At 36.1% G+C, this 23,992-nt stretch overlaps 1 long non-coding RNA gene across 1 annotated transcript; it reads right to left on the reverse strand.

Moving 5' to 3' along the window:
- Positions 1-18,005: 18,005 nt before the first annotated feature.
- On the reverse strand, positions 18,006-23,303 carry LOC123274065. The gene is made up of 3 exons (XR_006511438.1): positions 23,214-23,303; positions 20,207-20,290; positions 18,006-18,069 (listed from the first exon to the last, which is right to left on the reverse strand). It is a non-coding gene; the product is annotated as an uncharacterized LOC123274065 (long non-coding RNA).
- Between the last annotated feature and the right edge of the window lie 689 nt (positions 23,304-23,992).

The raw sequence follows: 23,992 nt of genomic DNA on the forward strand, positions 1-23,992 counted from the left end.
AAGTATCACAGTGAAAGTGAAGAATTTTGTTAGGACTCCCTTTTGACATTTTGCCATCAAATCTTCATCTTCGACAGCTCATGATTCTTCAGGCGTTTAAGTCTAATTATGTAAGTGGTCATTTAATACTCAGTAATCTATATTATTATAAGAGATTCCTATCTATATAGTCACTCATCACGATATCTCGGGAACCATCAGACCTAGAAACTTGAAATTTGGTAGGAATATTACTTTTGCCATGTAGAGGTCAGCTAACAATGGATTTTAAGAAATTCCTCCTCCAAGGGGTTTGCGGAGGCGGTAACAATGAATAATTCCCGTTTCTAAAATATAGCTTCTATTGACTCCAAATTTAATAGGAATCTTCTGTAAAAGATATAGAAATAGTTTATGAACGAATTTTATGATAGATCACCCTAAAGGGGGTTGTGGGGGTGGACATTAATAATGAAAATTTTTATTTTTCAAACTATAGCTCCTACAGACTCCAAATTTGAGTGAATTTGGGCGAATTTGTGTGAATCAGATTTTAAAACTATCAAAGAGATCATTTACAATTTTCAACGTTCGATCCTTCTGTACCTGAATTTGAGCGAATTTGTGTGAATCAGGTTTTAAAAATCTCAAAGAGTTCATTTCACTGAAGTGTCCAGTCACTCTGCCTGACCCTTGCTACTAGTTTCTAATTAAGAATTATTCTAATTTCTTACAAATAAATAAGAAAACTCTTTTACTGCTGCCCCCGTGCCTCTGCCTAAGCCTTGTTACTGAATTTTTAATTAAAAATTACTTAAATAATTCCAAATAAAAATCAAAATTTAATCATGGCTGACCAGTGCCTCTGCCTGACCCTTACTACTGTTATATAATTTAAAATTATTCCAATAATTCTAAATAAATAAAAAAACTGTAACTGCCACCCAGAGGCTCTGCCTGAGCCATGCAAATGATTTCTCATTAAAAATTATTCCAATAATTATAATAGATAAAAAAAATTTCTTACCGGGAAGTTAAAAATAAAGAAATGTTTTTGGATAGCTTTCAGGTAGTTCTTTCCCAACCTATAGTTTATGCTACTACTGTCTTCGTCACGCGCTAGTGTTGCCTCTCTTACGGGCTATTGCTCACTTACTTCCACGCATGACTTTATTAGTTTATCAATGATTTCTCAAAAACTATGTGGTAGGGAATTCCAGAATTTTTTAGGGTAATTATACATGCATTAATCTAAGTAATGTTAGTTTTTCGTGAAATTCTTAAAATTTCTTCAATACAAAAATAATAAAACTCGCGGTATTCTCTCTCTTTTCCCATACTGCCTCTGTAAAAATGTCATTTTCAATTGCAATTATCTTCGGTTAGACGTGGTGAATCGTCTCTAAATTTTAACAGCGTGTGTATTATGTATTTAACTACTTCTATACGGAGTTTGGGAGATTTCTTGAATTTTTGCTTAAAGGGCCGAACTACCTTAAATAGATTAGAGCCTGAATTATGTAATTTAAAACAATTTTCTCATGAAGGGGTGGGTTTTGAGGGTGGTTCTTAATCCTTGAAATGCTCTGGGTAATTTCTGCTAGATTGAAAATGTTAAACTAGTTATGTTGATACTAATTTTGATCACGGGGATGGGACCTACAGATACCCGTGACAAATTTTTTTGATCAGACTATATCAGGCCTGATATGGAAATTGGCCATATCAGACTATATATGCCTTGATATAAGTATATCAGACTATGTACCCGCCCCGGTAAAAAAAATTATATATCATTATATTACATAATTATAAATGAAAAATGGCCCAATATAATTAGGTATAATTATATATAATTATTTCCATAGGAAAAAAAAATCGACGCGAGTGGGAATCGAACCGGGGACCTACCGCTTGAAAGACTAATTCACTACCTTTTTTTTTTTTTTTTTTTTTTTAATCGTTTATTTTGAATTTATTGATACATAGATTTACAAGGTAAATGATATATAGGTATAAACGTACATGACCTATTACAATATTTGAAAAACTTATCTTATTCTACCTGGCCTGCATGGCTCTCATAGAAGCTTACATATAATGGTTTGGTACCTGAGATGCCGCAATGGGCAATACATATTTTGTTTTTTGTTTAATTTTAGTCTTAGTCTTTTATACATATGAATATTGTAGAGATTAATAGTATATGGTTAGTAATGAGTTAGCCTAAAAAAAACGATGTATATTAAAAAGGCTTATCGTATTAAAAAGAAAAACAGATACAACAAAATATAGACATATATATATATATATATATATATATATGTATGTATTTATATATTGTGATGCCTTTTCCGGCACTGGCGTCGACAGGACCGGATCAGGTCAACAAAATTAATTGGCCTACCTGGTTCGTAGATTTGGTTGGGCGCCAGGAACTCAATGTTCCACGGGTCGATCTCGCTGTTGATCTTCGTTGGGCGGCGGGTCGGTGTTGAAGAGATTCAAAATCGAATAACGGCAATCGACGGACAAAGAAATCGAAATTGGACGATAGGATCGGTTAATCAGAGCAACAACAATTAAAAAAAATAATTGAGGCGTGCAATTCTAATCCAACAACGGTTTATTCAACAACAAATATATTCTGTCGGCAATGTCGCATTAATAACAAAAATTATTTTAACGCAAAAATAATTCTAACGCAACACTAGTACTAACGCAATGATTCCACATTTCAAAATAAAACAAATTACACAAAAAAAAATATTCGAGGAACCAAAAATATTACAAAGTCTTTTCTTTCAAAAAAGTAAAAAAAGAAATATTAATTAATTCAACTCGCCGAATTTATTCAACATTTTCAAACAAATAATTAATTCAACTCGCCAAATTTATTCAAAAATTTTCACAACAAATAATTAATTCAACTCGCCAAATTTATTCAAAAAATTTTTAAAACAAATAATTAATTCAACTCGCAAAATTTATTCCAAAAATTAAAAAGGAAATAATTATTTTAATCGCAAAATTTTATCAAAAATTTCAATCGCAAAATTTTATCAAAAATTTCAATTGCCAAATTTAATAACAAAATCTCAATCGCAAATCTTTATCAAAAATCGCAACCGCAAAATTTATTTACGAAGTCTTCTCTTTTTTTTTTTTTATTAAAAAAAAATATAATAATTTCAATCGCAAAATTCAACCAATAATTTCAATCGCAGTAACCTAATAAAGATCTCAAAATTATCCAAAATAATTCAAATCGTCAAATGGTTCAACAATGACAAGAAAAAAAAACAAATGATGCGAAGTATTCGAATTCGTCAACTTATTTTACAAAGCAATTTACTAAGCCGCTTTGTCGGGTATTTGAAGCTCGAGGTAGGTAAACAGTACTTATAATCCGACCAAAAATTCCACACACACAAACACGTGACTCAACGGTACCGTGCCGCAGAGTGTCGTCACTAAGCTTCAAAAATACCGCACGGAATTTCTTTAATTCCGTGCAACTCGAATTATAAACAAATTATTTTAACACGACGAAATTCGCGGTGATGACACCCTGGGGCTAATAAAGACAGCGACCAGACTTACCCTGCAGCTACCGTAGACGTCTCGGGCGATGCTGACCAAGTAGGCGAAGTTGGCGGCAAAACTGACGGAAGAGCGTCGGTATCTCGGCGATGGCGTGTCCGGGGTCGTAGTGTCCAAAACAATTCGGCGAAATATTTCACAATAATGTACACAATCGTACTCACGTCAGCGACAAATTTATAAAAAAAAACTCAACAGCAAAAATAATCAAAATAGAACTGCACGATGCCACAGTCACGGCGTCCAGATCAGAATTCCTTGTTAATATCGCTGCCTCCTCGGCAACCCAGGCTCTTTTTCTTTTCGGTTCCTTCCAAAAACTCCTATCCAATCAGCTCACAGCTTCTTCTAGCCGGCCGTTGTATTCCGGGATGCGTCCAGTATTCCGTTGCGATCGATGATTGGTCGATACTTCGATTAGTGATCAGCCTCGTGTTCAGATGGCGCCTCGCATACTTGTTGTTGATCGCTCTCCGTCGTCATTGGTCCGTTCAAATTTTCTCGTCGTTCTATCCTCGCGGCCAGATGTCACGTTGATCGTCGATGGCTCGTAGAAATTCGCGGGTCGTCTGATCGCTATAGTCTAGTCTCACTCACTCATGCATTCAACAATAGTTCACACTCATTCCGGTATTCTTTTTATTTGAATTTTTAATTTAAATTCGGCGCGTTTTCATTTACTAATTTTACCTCGAGCTTGTCATTCTGATCGGGAGGTTGCTTGGGGCGACACAGGCGCGTCGAATCTCTGCTTTTCCTCAGCTTAGCCAACCTAATAATTGTTAAACTCGGAATCTCAAATTTTAGAAAATTTTCTCATGTCACAATATATATATATATATATATATATATATATATATATATATATATAGCAACAAATAAAGAAAACGGGAGAAAGAGAAGATAATAAATAATAAAGGAGGAAAAGGAGCAGATTAGGTAAACCACCAGTATTCCTTACAATTGTGGGGATTAACCAATTTGTCTTTTTGTGGGACTGAAGTGCAGTATTGTATGTCGGTATTTGATAATATTTTTGAGTCATAATTAATAGCTTTGGCGTTTGGACCTCTTTTGACGTGGTATGTTAACGGTATGAACTGAGGGTCTTGAATGAGACCTAGGCTGTCCAGGTATGTGAATATTCCGGGAGGTGTGTACCCTGATGTCATTGCTTGATTGAAGTATTGTGGTTGTGGGTAAAAGGGACCTGATATTAAACTATTTTCAGTAGAAGAGGATGCATTGAGGCAGGCTCTTAAGCATTGCCTTTCAAATTTTCTTAATTTTTCCATTTCTTTAGGTGGAATATTAAACCAAATAGGGCAGCCGTAGGTAATAATTGGTCTGATTAGAAGTTGGTAACATAATATTTTGACCTTTCTGTTTAGAAATTTAGAATAGAATAGTCTACAGGCTTTTGAATTGCTTTTTGGCTTTATTAATTTGGGTATCAATGTGTGAGTAGAAGTTTAAATTATTGTCCAGGTATACTCCTAAGTACCTTACTACATTTTTGTGTGGGACGATGATATTTGAATTTTCGTTTTCTTTAATTTGAAATTTTTTCCAATTTATTTTGACGTCTGCATGTGCGTTTTTTAGTTTGGGTCTGAAGAGAATTGATTCGTATTTAGAAGTGTTCATTTTGAGTTTCCAAGTATGAAAGTAGTATTGTATATTTTCGAAAAGCTTTTGTAGTTTTATGTTTATCTCGGAGGATTTGCTACCGGTGACGTATACTAGCAAGTCATCTGCAAAAACTATAGCTTTTTTATCATCGTCTATGTTAAGTCCGAACAATTTTAATAATGAAATGGTATAAAGGTTGAACAGAAGAGGGGAGTTTACTGTACCTTGCTGGAGGCCGTTAGATATTTTGAAGGAAAGAGTTGAGAGATTTGGACCGTCCGAAACCCAGAAAGATCTGCCATGTACCATGTTCCATATGATTTTTATGAGGTGATGTGGGAAGTGGTAAGTGAGAAGTTTGAATAATAAACCGTCTAGCCATACAGTGTCAAAGGCTTTTTCTAGATCTATAAAACAAGACCCAACGCGCGCATCGACCAGCATTCAGTTCTCTACATATGTCTGAGGTGAATTTGTTTATAGCATGTATTGTTGAGTGTTTATGGCGAAAGCCGAACTGATGGTCGGGTAAAATTTCATTTACCTTACAGAATTTTAGTATAGCTTTATTTATTACTACTTCAAATATTTTGCTTATGTTTGGCAGGAGACTTATGGGTCTGTAGCTAGAGGGATTAGAGCTGTCCATATCTTTTTTTTTTTAAAGCAACTACCTTGGCTATTTTCCATTGAGATGGAAAGTAGGAAATATTAAGTGCATTGTTAAATAGCATTGTAAAAAGATATATAATATTAGAGGGAAGGTTTTTTAAAATAAAGTTAGGTATGCCGTCAAAGCTGGAGGATTTTTTGTTGTTTAATTTTCTAAATATTTTTTGGAGTTCCGGGAAGGAAGTAAAATAGTCGGGAAAAGGGTTGTTTGGGGGGTATGTGGAAGGAACATTTTTTGAACTGTAACAGAGAAGAGTTCGTTTGTTCTTCGAGATTTATTTTGTTTTTAAGTTCGTCAATTTTTCTGTTTACTAAGCGTATATGAGCTTCTTTGCCCATGTTAATGTTTTGGATGTTTGTTGCCTCAAAGTGAGCCCCAATTAAATTTAATTTGTCATAGGGTTGTGTAATGATACTTGCATTATTGTTATCTTTTTGCTGAATAACTTATTGATTTGAGGAAGTGATTTTACTGGGTCATTAGGAGGTATGCTTCTTATTTTTTTTTCCCAATATGCGTTAGATGCCTTGTTAAATTCATTGGATATTTTGGTTTTTAATTCTTTTAAGATGTTTTTGTAATATATCAGTAGGGAATTATTAGATTTGATTCCGAGTTTTTGTAGTTTGTGAATGTGTGATGATATGTAATTTTTATGCTTTTGTAATTTTTTTGTGTTGTTATTTACGAATTTGTCGGTCGTATTTTTTGGGATAATTTAAGGGGTTGCTATGTTAATTGCTTTAGTGATCGCCGTGTTTAAGTTTGTCAATCCTGTATCTATTTCGTCTTTTGAAAGGTTTCTGTCTGTAGGTAGTTCAGAGATTTTGTAAGAGTTGAGTGATTTTTCAAATCGGGTCCAGTTAGTTTTAGCAAAGTTAAGACTGTAACGGGGTTCTTCAGTTTCCAAATTCGTCAATCTGTCAATTGTAATATCAAATTTAATTGCATTATGATCACTGTCAAAAGGTAAAGTATTAAGGTTATTGTTTGTCAGCTTTATGAAGTTGATGCGATTGTCAGCTAGGCATATGTCAAGATATGAATTACTGGCGGGGTACGTTGCTACATCAGGGCCTAAAAAATTAATTTTATATTTTATTTCATTGTCTTTTAACCAGATGTGCAGAGATTTACCTCTGGGATTTTCAACTAAGTTCTTCCAGTTTTTATGTTTAGCATTTAGGTCTCCGGCTATTATATAGAAGGTGTCTGGGTCGTCAAGGTTGAGTTCATTAAACAGAGCGGACAGTTCATCTATGAATTCTTTCTTACAGTTTCCTGCTGAATAAATTGAAAGGATGAACAATTTCTTATTGCTTGTAATGTTAATTTTTATTGCTGTACATTCGATGCATACGGCATTTACTAGACGTTTGGGAAAAACTCGTCTATGTATGAGTATATCCCGGATAAGTATGGCGGTACCTCCTCCTTGTATAGAATTTGGTCTGTCTGATCTAAGTAATTTGTAGTTGTTGAAAATAGGATTAAATATTTGTGATAATTTTGTTTCTCCGAGAAGTACGAAGTCTGGGTTGTGATGATTTATGAGTTGGGATAAGTTGTAGCGTTTATTATGGGAAATGAGAGAGTTTATGTTAAGTGCAATAAAGGACAGCTCGTTATATTTGTGATTTTTTATTACGGGATTATGCATTATTGGTTTTGGGTGAGTGTTAGAAGATTGTATAGGTCGTTCACTCGACCGATTGTTGCCGTTACTGCGTTAGATAGTGTTTTTATTTGAGAGCAAATTTTTGAGAGGTCAGGGTTTGTTACCTGGGAAGGTGTTTTGTTTGAGATGTGTAAAAGCTCATGGTTAAAGGGAGGTTGGATGTGATAATAAGGTTGGCGGGTGTTTGGGATGTTTTTTTTTGTAATGTCACTAAAAGATACCGAGGGATTGATAATTTTGTTAATGCTAGCTAATTTTTTTTCTCTTTCTGCCTTTTGCCATAATTGTAGTTGTTTTAGATTGTTTTTAAACGATATGAAGTTAGGGCACCCTCTGTATGACGCGGGGTGACTAATTCACTACCCGTTTACCTAAGAGACTTACTTCGAGAACAGAGTTTATTATAACTACAAGTAATGCGAATCGTATACATGATCGATTCGTAGTGAACAAAATTTTTTATCTAATTTATTAATTATTAACTGTCAATATTTATATCCCGTGTAAAAAAGTTGCGGGATTCCGCCGGTAATCCGCAGGTGATCCGCAGGGGATCCGCTGAATATCATGTGGAAGTCATATTTTGACACAAATAGGAATTCTAAATGCATTCCGGATGAATTCCGGATGAATATCCAAAAATAATATGGAAAGAAAGTTAGTGATAGATTGTAATGATTTTATTATAAATCGAGACGTAGAATAAGAAATATTAAAAAAAAGAAATTAGCACTAACAAAGTAATATTTTGAGCCATTAAAAAAAAATTAATTTTTAAATAATAAATTTGTACCGAATTTTAATGAAGAGTTATCCGATTGTTGATAAGCTTCGCCTCGGACAACAATTACATGTGATCTGAGACATTTCTTACTTTACTTCCCTCGGTGTGTAATATACTATCCGAAAAAAAAAACAGTTTCACTCTAAAAAAATCGCGCCAAGTCCACGTTCATAAGACTATAAGAAAAAAAAATTTTTTTTTTCTTTACAAAAAGATATAAAATAAAGTTATTCCAAAAAAACCATTTTAAAAAAATTTTTTTTTTTGAGATTTCTCAAAATCTAGCGAACCGAATTAATTAAAATTTTCACGAAATTTAATGGCAATGATACTCTTTGGGTCGCTACTAATCTCGATCCAATCAGTTAAGCCGTTCAAAAGTTATAAGAGGTTTACACACACACACACACACACACACACACACACACACACACACACACACACACACACACACACACACACACACACACACACACACACACACACACACATCACATGTCTCAGATCACATGTAATTGTTGTCCGAGGCAAAGCCGATGTCAACAAACATATGATCTGAGGCTTTCTTATTTATTTCCCGTGGAGTGTATACTATTTTTTTGCTGGACGAAGGCAGGAAGCGGCAACTTTGTTTAGCGCAGCGGGCTGAAAGTTGACGCTTTCTGCCTGTCGAGCAAAAAAAATTTTTTGAACAATCTATCACTAGAACTATATTTCTGTACACTGTAAAATGTTTGTTATTAACTAACATATTTATTATTCTAGTTTTAAGAACAAATTTTGTTTATGTTCGTTATTAATTAACACCTAAGTTTATCAAGATCGTGTTGCCAGCATGCTAAATCCTTTATTTGTGTTTTTTAATTAGTTTTTTTTAATTATCCTAAATAATTTATAGTTAAATATATATACAATAATGTTTCTAGAGTTGAAATAATATAACAGCCTTTTTAATAAACAACTTGATGTAGACATTTTGTACTTGTCCCACCAGTCACAAATGTCTGTCCCACCAATTACAATAAAAAAAATTTTTGCTACGTAGGTAAACAGTCTAATTCTTCATAATATTGAATGTTTGTAGGATAAATTTTTTATTGAGAGGGAAGTATTTTTTTTAAACTTAGTGATCGAACTGAAATTGGACTTAAAGTATACCAAGGTAAGAGAGAAGAATTTTTCGATGTCCCACCACTCACACTCAGTCAAATGATAATTACGAGAAACTCAAAAAGTAATCGAGGTTTTTGACAAAGGGATGTTGTTAATTAGTTATTCTTCTATATTATGAGATAAATTTCACTATAGTATAAGTTTTAGTCACATAATTATAGCTTATAATTGATGGAATTTCAGAGTTATAAATAATAACACGGAATAGTGTAAAACAGTTAATTACACCGTGTTAAATTTACACAAGTGTTTACACCGACTTTTCACACTTACACGACGGTGTAAAAGTCTCTGGGTCCATCTTTTACACCGAAATTTTTTACAGTATACTATCTTTGTGTATTCATCAGGATTTCATCCGGAATTCATTTAGAATTCTTATTTGTGTCAAAATATGACTTCCACATGATATTCAGCGGATCACCTGCGGATCACCTGCGGATTACCGGCGGAATCCCGCAACTTTTTTACACGGGATATAATAATGGTATCTATAAGTAGATTTATAAAATTATCTATGTATACATGAAATCGCAATAATGATTCTACGATATATAGTTCAGGTACTTCGTTGCTTTAAAATTTATAATTTCTTTGAAATTAAAAAAATAATCGAGGTAAAATGAAAATTGAAAGCTTACATTTTAATGGAATTATTTGTTCAGTATATGGAACTATATATTTCTGGAGGGCCTGGCTAACAATTTTTGAACTTGACAAAACTAATAATTTTTGTGAAATTAAATTTTTTTTTAATTCCTATTATTTCATCCGAAAAATACTATATATTAAAAGATTGTTAATCATTGGAGTAACAGACTCTTAGATAGAAAAAGAGAATGTTTTATGTTAATCACAAAATACTCACTGGAGTAAAAAAAATTATATAGAATTCTATATGATTCATATATAATTTTATATGAATTATATATACATCTATATAATTATAAATGAATTACATATGCTTCTATATAATTAGATATGAATCATATATAATGATAAATAGTTTTTTTTATTCGGGTATGCCTTTATATGAGTACATAAGACTGCTTATGTGCTGGTAAGGGTATGAGTATATCAGACCATATTAATCCATATCGTTATATCAACCCTGACCAGGGATTTTTTTTTTCAAGTTTATCAAAGTATATATAACTTTATAAGGTTATATCAGGGCATATCAGGACCTATTAAAAAATAATATAAAATTAGATATGAACATATCAAGCTATATCAAGTCTGATATAGACATATCAAATTGATAAGGCTTGATCAGGCCTGATATGGCCAATTTTCATATCAGGCCATATCAGGACATATCAAAAATTAAATATGGACATATCAGATCATATCAGGCCAGATATGAACATATCAAAAAATTTTATATGGCCTTATCAGCTCATATCAAGCCTGATCAGAATATTTTTTCACGGGTAGTTTAACAGTAAGGTGATCTTTTAATTTTGTGTGAAGTTTAATAACATTTTTGTCTTATATCAAATGAATTCTAGACAATCCCTCTCATTTATGTCATGATGGAAAGAAAAACCACCGAAGCCTACGTAGCTGTCTTTCAGGAAATTGCTGATTTTTGTTTTCCCCTCCTGAAAACAATAACACCAATAATCCACACGGATTTTGAACTGGCAACCCGCAATGCTTTGCAACAAATTCTTCCCTCAGTAATAATTCGAAACTGTCACTTTCATTTCTGCCAAGTAAGTATATATATATATATATATATATATATATATATATATATATATATATATATCTACTTAGAATTTTTATTTTGTTACTAAAACACATTTATTACGAAAGTAAAAAAAAATTTCTATTTGGAGCATTGAAAACTAAAATGAAATAAATTTTGGTTTTTTTGCTATAAACTTGTAAATCACCAAAATAACAGTCACCTGGTCTGTCCCATTCCCAAAATTAAAACTTTAAGATTAAATTTTAAGTTATTCGTCCATAATATATAATTTGATCCATAATGTTTATAAGCTTAATAAGTTAACTAACAATCTTCTTCAATAAAAAGTACCGAAAATTAATTTTTTTCATTAAATCCATTAAACCAAAATTTGTTCCAGGCATTTTAAGAACAGTCCCTTACCAGAAGTTCAAAGCCAAAAAAAAAAATTAGGAAAACGGTTGACCCTGAAGGCCATCCCTGCAACTTCCCGCTAATTCCATACCTGAGCGCTTAAAATTGCATTTACGGCGTTTTTGAGCTCTTCGAGCTCAAAAATACAATTTATATGTTGTTTTAAGCTCTTCGAGCTCAAAAAGATAACTTTTCTATGCTTTTGAGCTTTTCAAGCTCAAAAGTTTGATAGAGGGTTGATAAAACACTATTTTTTGAGTTTTCAAACCGCAATAACTTTTGAATTAATGAACTGATTTTCACGCGGTTGGCAGCATTCGACGTAGTTTTTTAAGTCTTATGAAAAATTTTTAAGTTTATATTGATCAAACTATAAGTTTCGGAGTAATTCCGAAAAAACACTTTTTTGGGTTTTCTTTCCTGCACGATATCTCTCGAACGAATTAACCGATTTTTACCGGATTAGCGGTGATTGACGTGGTTTCTTAAGGTTAAGAGCTGATTAGTTTTTGGAGTTGATCTATAAAGCCGTTCGAAAGTTATTACAAAAAAACCACTTTTGAAAAAAAATTTTTTTTTAGTTTTTTTTAGATTTTTCGAAATCTATCGGTCCGAATCGATCCAAATTGTATTCAAAATCTAAGTTTAGACAAGCTCTTTCGAATGGCGCCAACCGCGATCGAATCGGTAGAGCCATTCAATAGTTATGAGAGGTTTACATACTTACACACACACACACACACACACACACACACACACACACACACACACACACACACCCCGTGTCGGGCTTGCTGGGTCCCGCATCGGGCGCCTCCTCAGGTGGCGGATAGGGGAATGCCCGGCATATCTGCACGTCAGATGCGTCGGGTACCGAGGAAACAGAATACTCGGGGTGGACCAAAACCTAGCAAAAGATGATATGGAAATGTCAGAAGATTTTCAAACATCGTTTACAGTACAGAGGATGGATACCTCAGTGCCGGCGAGGGAAGGCGTGCAAACGGGCCTAAACTCGTCGTTACCAAGCGATCGTTTGAACAGTGGAGTAGACCCCATGGCTCTGCTGTCTAGCAATGCTAGCAAGGTTACAGGGAGTACGAAATCAGCCCAGATGGCAGAGAACGGACAGCTGAGCAACATTCCTTCAAAAAGTGGAGGACCTTTTGCTCCTGCCACTAATCAAACCCACCGAGGAAGAATGAACTCTCTACCGACCGTCAGCGGCCAACAGTCACCAATGGAGAGGCTCGGCAACAAGATTGATGAGTTAGCCGACTTCATAAAAGACAAAAAGAATCTCCACCATGAGATCAGAAAATTGGTTTCGTCTATTAGTACGGCATATAGGCTGGCCAACAAATCACCAACGAAGTCGGCGTCAACGACTCAAACATCTCCGAGTCTGAACAAAAAATCACAGCCACCTCTGACCACTCCTAAGAAATTACCACAGCAAGGAGATGGCAACAAGAAGAGGTCGCTGTCCACGCCCAGCCCTTCCTCAGATATTGACAAGCCAGCACAGAAAAAGACAGCCCGGGATGATACCTGGACCAAAGTGACTCGGCAAAACAAGAAAAAGAAAGAACAGGAGCCAGTGACTCAAACTGCTACAGCCCAAGACCAGCCAAATAGCGGTGGCTCCAAGAAACCAAGGAGGAAGAAGACAAGAACTAAAGCTGTCCTAGTCCAACCAGCTGAAGGGCGAACATACGCCGATCTCCTGAAGGAAATCAAGGCCAAGGTAAGCCCTGTCGAGACGGGCGTAGACATAAGGTCTATTAAAAGACGAAACACGGAGGCGTTCTCCTTGAAATGGCTCGAAAGACCGAAGACAGCAAGGCATTCACCGATGCAGTAAGGGCAGCCACTGCAAACATCGGCACAGTCAAGACGCTAACACCAACAACAACGATCGAGATCCTCGACTTAGATGAAATCTCTACCGAGAGCGAAGTCCGTGAAGCACTCAAACGTGAATTCACTGACAACCTGGAGGTCAAACGGGTAAATTTGACAAAACCCACACCACGAGGTAATCGGGCAGCCTTCTGCGAACTAGACGAGCCCAGTGCGATTAAGGCCCTTGACAAGGCCCGTATACGGATCGGTTTGGTGAACTGTCGTATACGCCCAGTAGTAAAAGTAACACGTTGTTTTAAATGTCTTGGTTATGGACACTAAACACGTCAGTGTGCGGGACCAGACAGAAGCAGGTGCTGCTACAAATGTGGCGGAGAGAACCACAAGGCCGTAAACTGCACGGAGAAGTTAAAATGCTTCCTTTGTGCTTCGGACAAAGATGCCCAGGATAGTCTATGCCATATTTCTGGCACTGGAGCGTGTAAGGCATTCCGCAAAGCACTTGCAGAAGCCATGAAAGGTCAGAAATGACACGCATACTACAAGGCAACCTGAATAGGTGCGCCTTGGCGCAAAACCTGCTGCGCCAGCGTGTTTTCGAAGATAAAATTGACGTCTGCTTTATCTGCGAGCAATATCTAAACATCGAAGGTAAAACATGGTTCGCAGACGAAACGGGCACGGCAGCAATTTGGATTGTGAACACAAAGAACGTTACCGTCAACAACAGCGGAGGTGGAGCAGGTTTTGTCTGGATTCAAACCCCCACAACCTACTTCATGAGCGTCTATCTCTCACCTAACGAAGGGATTAGTGTGTTCCGACAGAAACTCGCAAATATAGAAGATGCGGTCACTAAGTTCGACGGCGAAGTTATCGTAGCTGGTGACTTCAATGCTAAATCGGCTGAGTGGGGCGCTGCTTTCTCCGACACCAGAGGAAACGAGGTCGCTGACGTCGTGGCTAGACTCGACCTCATAGTGCTGAACACCGGGAGCACCACGACCTTTAGAAGACCAGGGTACCAAGAATCCATCCTCGACATCTCATTGGCGACTCCAAGGACTGCCAACATGATTGAAGACTGGACAGTATCCGAAGAATACAGTGGCAGTGATCACCAGTTTGTGACATTCAGCGTTGGATTGGCACTTGCTCCGGTTTCACAACGCGACGTTTCTAAGCGGAAGTGGAATGCCAAAAGGCTTGATCCAGAGGCATTGCAAGCTTCACTCGCACGAAGCTGGTCTATCCTCCAGAACAACCCGACACCGGATACCTGCAGCAAGACGGAAAAGGCAGTGCTAAACACGATGAAAGAAATTACTGCCGCATGTGACGCCTCTATGCTGCGGCTGAAAAACCAGAGCTTCCACAGGCCGGCGTACTGGTGGTCAGCGGACATAGCAGAACTTCGCAAAATATGCCATCAGCTACGTCGCCGAGCAACGAGAGCTACGAAACGCTCCCCAAGCCAGGACTTGTATTCAAAAGAGTACAAGCAGGCCAAAAAGACGCTAAACCGAGCCATTAAAGCAAGTAAAGCGAAACTGTGGAAAGAGATCTGCAACGATCTCGACAATGACCTCTGGGGTAAAGCCTACCAAATTGTCGCCAAACGACTTGGAAAGGCTTCACCAGAGGCGCCGAAATCTCCTGCCTTGATGGAGAGCATTGTAACGGAGCTTTTCTCCAAACACCCACCGCGGGAGAAGAAACACTACACTAAGAACAGCGAAGTAACACCCTTCACAACTAAGGAATTACAAGACGCGGCCAAGTCACTCAAAACAGGAAAGGCACCTGGACCTGATGGCATCCCGGCATCGGTGATCAAAACTGTAGCCCTGGAATACCCAGACATACTCCTGAACACCTACAACGCATGCTTAGCAACTGGCACGTTTCCCGTGGTCTGGAAACGGCAGAGATTGGTTCTCTTAGACAAAGGTAAGGGAACCCCCATAACACCTTCGTCGTTTAGACCACTCTGTATGCTGGACATTGCTGGAAAACTGCTCGAGAAGCTCATACAAGGGAGACTTCGCAACGACATAGACCGTGCTGGAGGTTTTGCCGCAAACCAACACGGCTTCCGGAAAGGACGTTCGACAGTCGGAGCGATCAAGAAAGTCATAAAGACAGCGAGAGAAGCATGGACTGGTAGCCTCAAAGCTCGTAAAGTATGTCTTCTCCTCACGCTAGATGTCAAAAACGCATTTAACAGCGCAAATTGGGGAGACATTTTAGACGCTCTGGAGCACAAGTTTGACGCGGAGCCAGAAAATCTGGCACTAGTCGACAACTACCTTGACGATAGAAAGCTAATAGTGGAAACTACTGAAGGCCCACAAGAATACGCCATAACGGCTGGCGTGCCGCAAGGCTCAATAATGGGGCCTGATCTATGGAACGCAGACTACGACGAGCTTCTTGAAATCCCGTTGCCAGAGCAAGTAGAGCTAACAGGCTTTGCAGACGACGTTGCAGCTACTATAGTGGCGGACAGCGTCGAAGAGGCCGAACTGCTAGTTCGGGAAACCATCGACACCGTCGAGACTTGGCTCGATAAGCATCACCTGAAACTCGCCAAACAGAAAACCGAGATGGTCGTTTTGACCCGTCAAAAATGGTTTCCAAAACCATTCGCTATGGACATGGGAGGAACAACGCTGACGTCAACAAGGGCCCTGCAGTATCTAGGGGTAATGATAGACGAGAAACTATCTTTCCGTGAACACCTCGACAGTGCATGCAAGAAAGCCAGCAAGACTGTGTCTAGCCTAGCATGAATTATGACCAACACCATGGGACCAAGAACAAAAAAGAGAAGAGTTCTTCTAGAAGCAGTCCACTCGGTACTGCTTTATGGAGCGGAGATATGGGCAGACATATTAATGCAGAAGACCTACCGGTGAAAGATCGCAGCAGTACAGCGGCGAGGCGCTCTCAGGGTTGCCTGCGCCTACCGCACAGTTTCCGAAGCGGCTGTATTGGTCATTGCAGGAGCCGCGCCCATCGACCTATTAGCGTTCGAAAGAGCAAAACTCTATGACTCTAAAGACAGTGATGATAACATGAAGGACGCAAGAACAAGGATAAAGGCGGAAACGCAGCAAGAGTGGCAGGACCGATGGACATCGGGAGAGACGGGCAGATGGACGGCGCGCCTGATCCCAAACATCAACGTCTGGCTCTCTCGGAAGCACGGGGATACGGACTTCTTCCTGACCCAGCTATTGACGGGACATGGGCAGTTCAATGCCTATCTTTTCAAGATGGGTTTGCACAGCACACCAACGTGCAAATACTGCCCGGATAAAATCGACGATGCCGAACACACATTCTTCGAGTGTGCTCGATGGAAGGACTACAGAAGAAGCACCGAAGAGATCATAGGCACCAGGCTCTCCCCCTCAAGCCTGGTGACCTATATGATCAAACAAGAGGAAAACTGGTCAGCTGTTGCAGTTTATGCACAGCACCTCCTGAAAGACAAAATCGCAGAAAGGGACCAGTAGCCAGGAGTAGGCGTCGTGAGACGCAGCACGACTGGATTGAAGTAATGCTAACGCGGTTCCAATCCAGTCCTCCCCGTACCATCTAGGGGAGAGGGGAAGAGGAATGTTTTTTTTAGTGGGTAAAAATCTCCACACTACCGACTATCGATATCTGCCGGAAGATGGTTGGCAGAGTTAACGATACCGGTTTCTTTTGAAGATCTTTTTTCGTACCTCTTTACAAAAAAAAAAAACACACACACACACACACACAGACATAGTGACACCCTCACGGGAATAGTCAGGGAAGCTTCCTGTGACTCTCAAACGTCGAGATCTGATGAAAACTCGATTTTTGTAAAACGGGGTAAAACCATTTACTTCCCGATTTTTGAAAATCTGAGATTTTCTTAGCGGGAAGTTAAAAATTATAATTAAGTAATTTCTTACAGAGTATTTTTTTTTTTTTTTTTTAAATATCGGCGCCCTTTTTTCTTGTCATATGCGCATGCAGTCTTAAAAAATCTAGCTTGATCAAGTGGCGCCATAGTTTTCACGTGACAAATAAGAAAAGTTCGTTTGTCTTTGTACGGCTGTATCGTAGTGAATTTTAATAAAAATTCAATTTAAAAAAAAAAATACGTAAACTAGGCTACTGATATGAAATACGGATCCAGTTAATCGCATTCTTAAGCTAATAAAAAAGGTCCGGCCTTGAAATATCAATTTGTTCGGGAGTAATCGTTGGTACATCCAAAATGGAGTGACATCTGGACGTCCACGTAAAATTTTTTTCAAAACGTTTTTTTTTTCAAAATAGCAACATGAAATGATTTTAGAAAGTAAAAGATGGTTTAATTTAAGTGTTTTCTCGGTGTCCATCTACTTATATTATTGTATAAGTGTAACATGGTTGTGATAGAGGCATTTAAAGATCACAAAATTGCTTGACCTTGACGAGTCGAGTATAAAGCACAACCTCACGTGCTTCGCGCTATGAGGCGTGTAAAAAAATAAAATGAGAAAGAGTAGCTTAAATTACAGTCTGCATCGGAGAGTCGAAATCCATTTCTGAAACAAAAATACCAAAATTAAACGTTAAAAATAATTAAAAAAAAGTTTGGAAAATCCAAAAGTGCACGACTCATAATGCTCATTTAATTATGAAATATAAAAAATAAAAAACACTTAAGTCGTTCAAAATTAATTGCCGAAAAAACAGCTGTAGTAGGAAGGTACTGCACAAGCGCCCCTGGTGGAATAAAATGTATATAATATCTATAGATATAGATATCAACAGACTCAATAGAGTCTGGTGCCAAGTTCCGTTCTCAAGTCAGACTACCGAGTATGTATATACCGTAAGCAGAACGGTTTTTTGAGGTTACAAATTTTTTTTCAAATTTATTTTGATTTTTTTTTTATATGATATTTTATAATAGTAGTTCATGCTTTTTATTACGCGTATTATTTGATTATTATCAATTATCTTTATAATTTCTATTTAAAATTATTAAAAATAATCAGCACAAACTATAGCGACCCTGATTTTTAGATTTTAACTTTTTTCTTATGTAAAAAGCGGACGGCCAGAGACTAAATAGATGGGAAACTACAGTGAAAAAAAGATATTTGACAGCTTGCAATTACACACGCCAGGCGGCGCAAGAATAACTTTTGCATGAACTATAGCTTAAAGGGGATAGTATGCCACCGGAAATGTATTAAATTAAAATTGTCAATTTTTATTATAATTACAAAAAATCCTGAAATCCGTACAAAAACAGTTTCACTGTAAAAAAATCGCGCCAAGTCCACGTTCATAAGACTATTGAGAAAAAAAAATTTTATTTCTTTACAAAAAGATATAAAATAAAAAATTAAAAAATCCAAGTAACCGATATGGTTGTATATGATTTTCGGAAATTAAAAAAAATTTTTTTGTGAATTTAAAAATTAAAAGAAACAATTTTGGAACGTACTTGGTGTGCGTCATTGTGTACTTCAATTTTTTTTTAAAAGTCCTAGTAGATAGATTTTAGGAATTTCATAAAAATTGAAATTTTTCGTAACCACGCACACTAAATAGTGTTTGCCACTGGCAAACATTGCCCCCTGATATTATTGGTGCTTCCAGTATTGAGGTCTTTAAAACCAAACTGTTTTATTATTTAATGGAGCAAGAGACTTAAACTAAGTTATCTATTGTCACTCTCGATGTTATTATAATTCATATTGTTATTATCTTTGACTGTATAACTACAGATATTATATAAACCCATCTACCCTAGTTAAATCATATAAAGCATATAAAAAATTAAATTTAAATCATATGATAGTTTATCATAAGCATTTTTATTATTATATTCATTATATTCAAATTTTTATAAAATTGTATCCACTATTGCAAAAATATTTTGTATACCTTGCCATTTGGCATCAGCCTTGGCATTATTAAATAAATAAATAAATAAATAAATACGTTCCAAAATTGTTTCTTTTAATTTTTAAATTTACAAAAAATTTTTTTTAATTTCCGAAAATCATATACAACCATATCGGTTACTTGGATTTATTAATTTTTTATTTTATATCTTTTTGTAAAGAAATAAAATTTTTTTTTCTTAATAGTCTTATGAACGTGGACTTGGCGCGATTTTTTTACAGTGAAACTGTTTTTTTTTTCGGATATCACCATCCATGTTAATTTTACATGGATATATATAGATATTCAGTCTTGTAGTTTTCGTTTTTTATTAATTGTAATTAAACGACACTGGATTAATTAACCATTCGAATTCAGTGACCTACAATCGTCGATTAGAATTTAAAAAAAAAAAATTTAACTCAAATAATTGATTTTTTCACAAGTTACATTGCTTCCGGGGTTTCATACATGACGGACAGGAAAATTTTTTGATCTATTTTGATGTTTTTTTCCGTTTCTATTACAGTTAATCAATTTTTAGAAAGTATAAAATTAATCTCCATTAAATTATCTCGACAATAGTATGCAAAATATCTTGATTTCGTGAACTAACAAGGCTATAATACTAAAAATAGTTGCTAAAATGAGGCGAAAAAAATTTTTCGATCGTAAAGCACTCTCTGACGCTTCGCATCATGAGTCGTGCAATTCTTTTTTTTTAAGGACGAAAGCTAGTCAGAATATCACTTTAAAAATGTGAGTCAAATTTTATTGCCTTACCAGTAAAGAAGGCGGCAGCTAAATAGTAGGTGACAGCCACAACAACCAAGCACAGAAATTTCATGGTGAAAATTTTTTATTCGGCTAAAAAAAGTTAAAAAAAAAAATTAAATGATCACGAAAGTAAATCCGAACAAAAACAGTTTCACTGTAAAAAAATCGCGCCAAGTCCACGTTCATAAGACTATTAAGAAAAAAAAAATTTGTTTTTTTCTTTACAAAAATATATAAAATAAAAAAATAAAAAAATCCAAGTAACCGATATGATTGTTTATGATTTTCGGAAATTAAAAAAAATTTTGTTACAAATTTAAAAATTAAAAAAAAAATTTGGAACGTATTTAGTGTGCTCGGTTGCAAAATATTTTACTTTTAATGAAATTCGTAAAATCTATTTACTAGGACTTTAAAAAAATTGAAATACACAATGACGCACACCAAGTACGTTCCAAAATTTTTTTCTTAATTTTTAAATTTATAACAAAATTTTTTTTAACTTCCGAAAATCATAAACAATCATATCGGTTACTTGGATTTTTAACTTCCCGCTACGAAAATCGAAGATTTTCAAAAATCGGGAAGTTATTGTTTTCACCCCGTTTTGCAAAAATCGAGTTTTCATCAGATCTCGACGTTTGAAGGTCACAGGAAGCTTCCCTGACTATCCCCGCGAGGTTGTCACGGTGTCTGTATGTGTGTGTGTGTGTGTGTGTGTGTGTGTGTGTTTTTTTTTTTTTTTTTTTTTTTGGGGGGGGGGAATCCTTTTTACGGATTCTAGGCATAGCTGTTTGGCCTGGATATGTGGCGACTCGACGCAGCGTCATACTAAAACTCGACACTAACGCCCCTACCCACTAAACCCTAAACCCCTTTTCCTTCTTTCCTCTAATCCCTCATGGAAACCGCCGTCAGGCATTACTTCGTGAAGGGAGGATCTAGTTACTGCTCTTCCTTCTGGTGGCTAAGGTGTTAACTACCTTCCTTCTATCTTTTGCTATTTGCTCTTTTTCTTTCGGTGGAACGCAAGTCTTTAAGGACTTCTGTTGCAAACGTGTTGGTAGCGTTCCAGGCAGCTTCTGATGACAACATTGCTTCTACTAGTGAATCTGGTTGCATTCTCTGGTTCAGGATCCTCTCCAGTTCTTCACGCTGTGGATCGAAACGAGGACATACAAAGAAGACGTGCTCCGCGTCTTCAGCAGCTCCTGGGCAGGACGGGCACTCCGAAGAGTCATCGTGCTTAAAGCGGTGTAGATACTCTCGAAAACACCCATGTCCCGACAACATCTGCGTAAGATAGTAATTGACCTCACCGTGATTCCGGTTAAGCCAAATGTCGATCCGAGGTATGAGACGGTGCGTCCACCTACCCTTCTCTGCAGCATCCCATTGTAGTTGCCATCGGCCTATGCTCTTCTGCCGTTCTTCAATTCTAAGTTCTTCAGGGCTCAGTGCAGTTGACCTTTTTCGTTGGTAAAGGGCCCGTCTTTCCTCTGCTAGAACTCTAAGAGGTAGGGTTCCAGCAATGACGCACACTGCTTCTTCTGATATAGTGCGGAAGGCACTAGCTACTCGTATGTGTGTGTGTGTGTGTGTGTGTGTGTGAAAGTATGTGAACCGCTTATAACTTTTGAACGGCTTGACCGATTTCATCGCGGTTGGTGCCATTCGAAAAGGCTTGACCAAACTTAGATTTTAAAAACTATTCGAACCAATTCAGATCAATAGATTTTGAGAAATCTTCAAAAAACTGAAAAAAAAATTTTTTCAAATGTGTTTTTTTTGGAATAACTTTTAAACGGCTTGATGATTCAATTCCAAACTAATCAGCTCTTAACCTCAAAAAACCACGTCGATCGCCACCAGTCCGGTCAAAATCGGTTGATTCGTTCGAGAGATATCGGGAACGAAAGAAAACCGAAAAAAGTGTTTTTTCGGAATAACTCTGAAATTCCTCGCGCGATCAATTCAAAATTTGAGATTCTTTGTGAGACTTGAAAAACTGCGTCGAATGCTGCCAACCGCGTGAAAATCAGTTTATTAATTCAAAAGTTATTGCGGTTTAAAAATTCAAAAAATAGTGTCATCAAATCCTTATCAGACTTTTGACCTTGAAGAGCTCAAAAGCATAGGAAAGCAATCTCTTTGAGCTTGGAGAGCTCAAAACAACCCATAAATTGTATTTTTGAGCTCGAAGAGCTCAAAAACGTCATTGGTGCAATTTTAAGCGCCTAAGTATGGAATAAGCGGGAAGTTGCAGGGATGGCCTTCAGGGTCAACCGTTTTCCTAATTTTTTTATTTTTTTATTTTATATATTTTTGTAAAGAAAAAAACAAATTTTTTTTTCTTAATAGTCTTATGAACGTGGACTTGGCGCGATTTTTTTACAGTGAAACTGTTTTTGTTCGGATTTTAGTATTTTTTGTAATTATAATAAAAATTTACAATTGGTACCAACTTAAATCTGGCGTTGGTTGCATTTTTTATAGCAAATTATCCCCTTGAAACTACAGTTTATGTAAAAATAATTCCAGCGCACCCTGGCGGGTGTAGATGCAAGCTGTGAAATATCTTTTTTTAACTGTAGTTTCCCATCTAATGAAGGATTACTATGCATTCTCGAATTATTTAGTTTGTGGCAGATCACTTTGGCCATCGAAAAAAAAGTCAGGATCGAAATTTTTGCGTTGCTATAGTTTGTGCTGATTAAATTTAATAATTTCAAGTAGATTAATTGTTATAAGTGAATATAATTAATTAATAACAGTCAAATAAAGTATGAATTACTGTTATAATATACAATTTAGGAAAAAAAAGTACCGTTGAATTAAATAAAATTTTGCAACCTCAAAATAACCGTTCTGCTTACAGTAAACACAGTCGGTAGTCTGGCGCTCCGTTTACAGCAGATTTGAACGGAACTAGGCGCCAGATTCTACCGAATCTGTGGATTATAAATTTATACTTATATAATTTTATTTAAAACTAATGAAAATACTAAGTTACCTTTGTAAAAAATAATGTAATACTTGACGTCGGTACGTAGAGTAGAAGAGTAATGTCTTGATATTCTGGTCAGCTCTTTTATACTCGTCCATATAATTGGAAAAACATAAAATTTATTGCAGTAAGGTTGGTCAATTTTTTTTGTATTCAGTCAATGTTCTTGTTATTTAATTTCACATTGTTGAATGTTTAATTAAGATAGTATTATTTTTATTTTTAATTGATATCAGAGTAAAGTCTACAGTTAACGTTTTTACAATTGCGAAAATTGTCTGGAGCGCAAGTATGTTTTTGCACAAATTCTTCGGAAAAATATTGCGAATAAAATAACAAAATTTGAATAATTGTTTGAAATTTGCACAGAAAAAAAAGGTTCACTTGAGCCAAGAAAATTTTTTTCTTCTTAATTACTTTCTTGAGCGGAAAAAAAATTTTTTTTTGACAAGAAATTTCACTTATTCCAACAAAATTAATTCTCTTTAAAAAATACGTATCTTGATCCAAGAAAATTTATTTAAGTCAAGAAAATCTTGTTTCGAGAAAATTTAGCCTCTTGCTCCAAAAAATTAAATATAAAGATAGAAGTAAATTTGAATTAATATTTTTATTGATTAACATGTCAAATGGGAAGATCAAATAATATTTCATCATTTTTTTTCATTCAATATGTATAATTGCACGCTAAAATAATATAAAATGGGTATTAAATATTGAAGAGAAAAATTTTCTCAAGGTGAGAAAATTTTTTTCTCAGCTGAAGTAAGTGGCGCTGCTTCCCT

This window comes from Cotesia glomerata, unplaced genomic scaffold (genome assembly GCF_020080835.1).
Source record: "Cotesia glomerata isolate CgM1 unplaced genomic scaffold, MPM_Cglom_v2.3 scaffold_21, whole genome shotgun sequence".
NCBI lineage: Eukaryota > Metazoa > Arthropoda > Insecta > Hymenoptera > Braconidae > Cotesia > Cotesia glomerata.